Source organism: Miscanthus floridulus, chromosome 10, assembly GCF_019320115.1.
Source record: "Miscanthus floridulus cultivar M001 chromosome 10, ASM1932011v1, whole genome shotgun sequence".
In the NCBI taxonomy this organism is placed as follows: Eukaryota; Viridiplantae; Streptophyta; class Magnoliopsida; order Poales; family Poaceae; genus Miscanthus; species Miscanthus floridulus.
The window spans coordinates 112,055,698-112,060,337 of NC_089589.1; the positions used below are offsets into that span (position 1 = coordinate 112,055,698).

The following is a 4,640-nucleotide window of genomic DNA, read 5'->3' on the forward strand; positions in this document are numbered from 1 at the left end:
CAGGTATTGTATGAAGACTACAGAAAAAGTTTGGGGGTAGGAAAAAAAAAATAAAAACAGTTTACCGAGTGTCTGCGTTTGGCGCTCGGCAAAGGAGCCTCTTTGCCGAGTGCCTGGACGGATGGCACTCGGCAAAAAAATTTATTTAAAAAAAAAATCCTCTTTGCCGAGTGCCAGGCCGGATGGCACTCGACAAAGAATTAAAAAAAAAATAAAAAAAATACTTTACCGAGTGCCAGATCGGGGGCACTCGGCAAAGAAATTTTTGTGCTATCTTGCCGGGAAACAGCCCTTTGGGCCATTTCTCCCCCGCCAGCTCAGCTAAAACGGAGGGCTGATCTTCACCGCCCAAAGGAGATCGACGGTCGAGCTTAGATTTCGCGAGAACAAAAAACCCTGCAGCCTGGCAAACCCTAGCTACATTATGTTCTTCCTCCCCTCCGCCTCCCACGCACACTCAGCCAGCCGTCGCATGGGCCGTCGTCGGAGAGGACAAGTGCGGAGCAGGAGTTGGTGGCACTGCCGGGGCGCCCCTCGCCGGCGCACGCGTGCGGCCGCACGCGGCACCGTTGAGCGGTCCATCGGGTGGCGCACGGAGCGGGAGACCGCGCGCGCATAGGAGAAGGGCGGCGGCGCAACTCCTTTCTGTGGTCGTCGCCGAGTTAGCACAGGGCCAAGGCCGAGCCCGGTGACATGTTATGGTAAGCGAAAAAAGGTCTTAGCTAATCTTAGGGTTGGGGTTGGCTCAGGATTTTGGGGATTTTTTGCTACTAGGGTTCGGATTTGGGAGGAACAGGGGCTTATGGGAGCTTCAGTGCATAGGGGTGATAGGGTATCTTTCTTGTCCATACTGTGCTGAAACTCAAACCTCTTTCTAAGCTAACGAGTGTTCTGTGCAGGTTGGATCAAAGCGCAAGATATTGTGGTTCGTGGTAAAAGCAGAGCTTCGTGGTAAAAGTAGGGCTTCTGAACAGATGAGATAAATGCTCTACAAGAACACAGATAAGTGCGCTCTGAGTTGATTGTTTCAACAATACTTTTAGAGACAAAGATATCGTGTCTTTGCCTAATTTTCAAATATATGTGTTCATTTAGAGGTCGAAGGTCTGGTGGTATACTTAATTTGTGCATTTGATTTATGTAACCAGTCAGTGTGTCTAGCTAGCATTATCCCTAGATTGATCACTGCCGCTACTATTTGCTTGTGCAAAGTTATTTGGGAAGGCAACCCCATTTTTTTCTACTTTGTTGCAGTTTGACGCCTGAATTCTCTTCGGTATAAACTGTTTGAACAGAGCAGTGCCAACCAAAGCATGGTGAAGTAGATGTATCTTTGTCGTTTTCATCAGTTCATCGTAAAAGTAAGTGTCATGTTTTTTCGCTCATCTTTTTATTATATTGCAAGCAGTTAGAGATTAGAAGGGCAGGCCTGGTGCAGTGGTGAGAGCTGTCTCACTGATGCGGGGGAAAGGCTTGTCTCGGTTTATCCCTTCCCCAGATCCCACTTATGTGGGAGCCTCCGGCACTAGGTCTGCCCTTTTTTTAAGCAGTTAGAGATTATTGTTTGTTATAAGCTAGCTAATTTAGTGTAGAGCATGGCCAAATACCAATTATGGAACAACTTCTAATATGTACGTGCCCCTGTTTTAGTTAGGCTGTCAAGGGAACTGTGTTGGGACTGGCTTATAACAAACAATAATCTGGCCAAGGGTACAAAGAACAACAGACACTATGTTTCAGAAATATTCCTTTTAGTTAGCTAAGAATTTTACCATGTCTGTTGCTGCCATGAAGTGTTACTTGCTGTTTTATCTTTCCAAACAATTAAATTATGTTACTTTGGATGGTGAATTTCACATGGTCCTATTTCTTGCAGTTATGGCTACCTAGATAGAATGTGAACTATTTTCTCTCAAGTGTGAACTTGATTTCAGACCTGTAGCTGTTCTCTGAACCTGATTTTAGACCTATTGGTGTTGTTCTGTGAACTTGATTTCAGAGAAAATGTGAACTCTTTTCTCTCAAGTGTGAGCTCTGTACATTTTTATCTCAAGTATGGCACAAGGAAAGCATAGGAGTTAATCTATGTATATTTTTTATGTGTTCTGTTTCTCAGAGTAAAAAAATGTTGCTGTTATAACCAGAAGTGAAAAGTTCTTACAATATCTAAAAGTGCTGTTGTTCTGTGATGTTGCCCAGCAACTACTGTTCTGTCTTTTACCTCATATAGGATTTTGTTATCTGAATGCTATAAGAAATTTTCCTTCATAGGACAATGTTATTTGAATGCTACTTAGGTCTTAAAATTCTATGTTTAACATTCTCCTGTGTAGCTCACATAGATGCTGTTTTACGTCTTCACCTGAGGATGACGGTTTTGACTGTTTGAATATGACAGGTGATGAAGTAGTGGAAAAGAATTCACTCCAGTGGACCGAAGAAGAGCCCCACCGAACATGCTTTGCTCAGTATTGTTGCCGGTAGTAAATGTTTAGCTAGCACTAGTTGCTTTGGGTAGATGGGTGCCAAATGTTTCACCAAATCAGTCTTATTGGCCATCTTGGTGATGATGCTTGTGGTTGTTAATGGTACTTCTATTTGCAATTGTGGTTGTAGATGATGGAGCACTTGGATTACTTGTGAACTTATTTGTGATATATTGTGAGACATGTGATGTTTGCGATATATATGTGACGTTTGTGATATATATGTGGTGTTGGTGATATATATATGATGTTGATGATATATATGTGATGTTGGTTATATATATCTTCTGTTTGTTTGGATGGGATGTAAAAAACAAATAAAAAAGGTTGTTTTCAGTCACTTTGCCGAGTGCAAAGGCCATTGCACTTGACAAAGTGACTATCTGGGAACATGCTTTGCCGAGTGCAAAGGCCATTGTACTCGGCAAACATCACAGATTTGCCGAGTGCCTCGCCTGTTTGCCGAGTGTCTTGACAGGACACTCGGTAAATAGGCTACCTTTGCTGAGTGTCTTGCCGGTGGCACTCGGCACAGTGGCCACCTCTGCCGAGTGTCTGAGTCAACGACGCTCGGCAAAGCGGCAACCTTTGCCGAGTGCTTGACCTTGACACTCGGCAAAGCCGCCGTCATGGTGGTGCTCGCCGTTACGGCGACTTTTCTTTGCCGAGTGTCAGATTAGCACTCGACAAAGGCTTTGCCGAGTGCCCGATAAAGTGCACTCGGCAAAGAGGTCTTTGCCGATAAACTGTTTACTGAGCGGCCTTTGCCAAGTGTAACACTCGGCAAAAGCTTTGCCGAGTATATATCGGCCTTTGCCGAGTGCCTGCACTCGGCAAAGAAGCTGAATCCGGTGGTGATTTGTGAATGTCTGGTTATGTTAATTACCAGTTATCAACACGGATGGCAATGGAGCTGACCTGGTGCTCGTGCACATCCAACGTTGCTTTGGCTAGTGCCAGAGGCATGGGTATTGACTTGGCGTCAAGCTGTCATGGATTATATTTTAGCATAATAATGGATGTTGCTATGTTTGATGACCACAACCCAATCATGGATTAGTTGTGCAACTCTAGGAGTGATTCTGTGCCTACTCTTGATGAATATGCTGATAGTGAGACCGAATCTGCCAACCTTAGTAGATTTAGGGAGACTTGCTTTCCCAAAAAAAAATGGTTAAAAAAGGAAGAGACAATTTGATGAAGAAGCTATGATGATATTGAGTAAGATTCTGTTCGAGGTAGCCCAACATATGCTGAGTCAAGGGACAGCAGATCCAGTGACAGTGGAGGTAAATGCGAAGTTGCCTATCCTCTAGCCCTTTTCATTGTTGGGTTGCTCTTTTTTCTGCTCACTACTTGGGCCAGTTTCTCTGTTTCTTATATATAATCTTTCTGCTCACTACTTGGGCCCTTTTGAAAGAGTTGAAGGAAACGGTGCTGGTGTAATGGCAGTGGTGAGTTATGATAATTTGACTTACATTTTGATATACTAATATAGTATTCATGCTCTGATCTGGGAAACTTATATCCTATTCATCTTTCTAGGTACTACAAATACACAAACAACACCCGCTTCTCTACGTCCAAGATAAAAAAGGGTGCAGAAAATCACTGTTAAGCACGTTTTTGGTGTCTAAATTCTAACATCTTGTTTGCTAGAAATTGCAGATTTGGGCATGAAAGTTCTGTGGGATATGGGCTGATTTAGTGACATGATTTTGCCATTTTGGTGCTACTTGTTATATTTTGAGTTGTGCGCGGATTATATGTAATGTTTGGCACAATGGTAGACTTTGTATTATCTAGGATTGGACTATTCTATTTCTATGTAATGTATCGACTATGGAGCGGTGGATGTCCGACGCAAGGAGGCCTAGGGCATGAGTCTCTTCAGCACGACACTCGAGCACTGCCCTTCCGCCCAACCTATCGTGAAGCCCTTTTGCACAGCCAACCTAGCACCCAGGCGCCCGGCCCGCTGAGTCACTCCTCCGTTCGGGCACCCTGCTCGTCGCTCCATCGCCTAGGTGGCCAACCTGCCGAGTCGCCTCTCCACTGCAAGCACCAATCAAGATCGAAAGAGAATAATAGAGATAGGGTTGTGGTCCCTAAAGAGGGAGAAGATAGAATGCATAACAGATCAGAGGTAGTTTT

The 4,640-nt window shown here is 44.2% G+C and overlaps 1 long non-coding RNA gene across 1 annotated transcript; it reads left to right on the forward strand.

The window, feature by feature from the left end:
* Nucleotides 1-427: 427 nt before the first annotated feature.
* Nucleotides 428-2,716, forward strand: LOC136485340 (uncharacterized). Its single transcript, XR_010766421.1, has 3 exons — nucleotides 428-701; nucleotides 900-1,361; nucleotides 2,399-2,716. It is a non-coding gene; the product is annotated as an uncharacterized lncRNA (long non-coding RNA).
* Nucleotides 2,717-4,640: the final 1,924 nt, after the last annotated feature.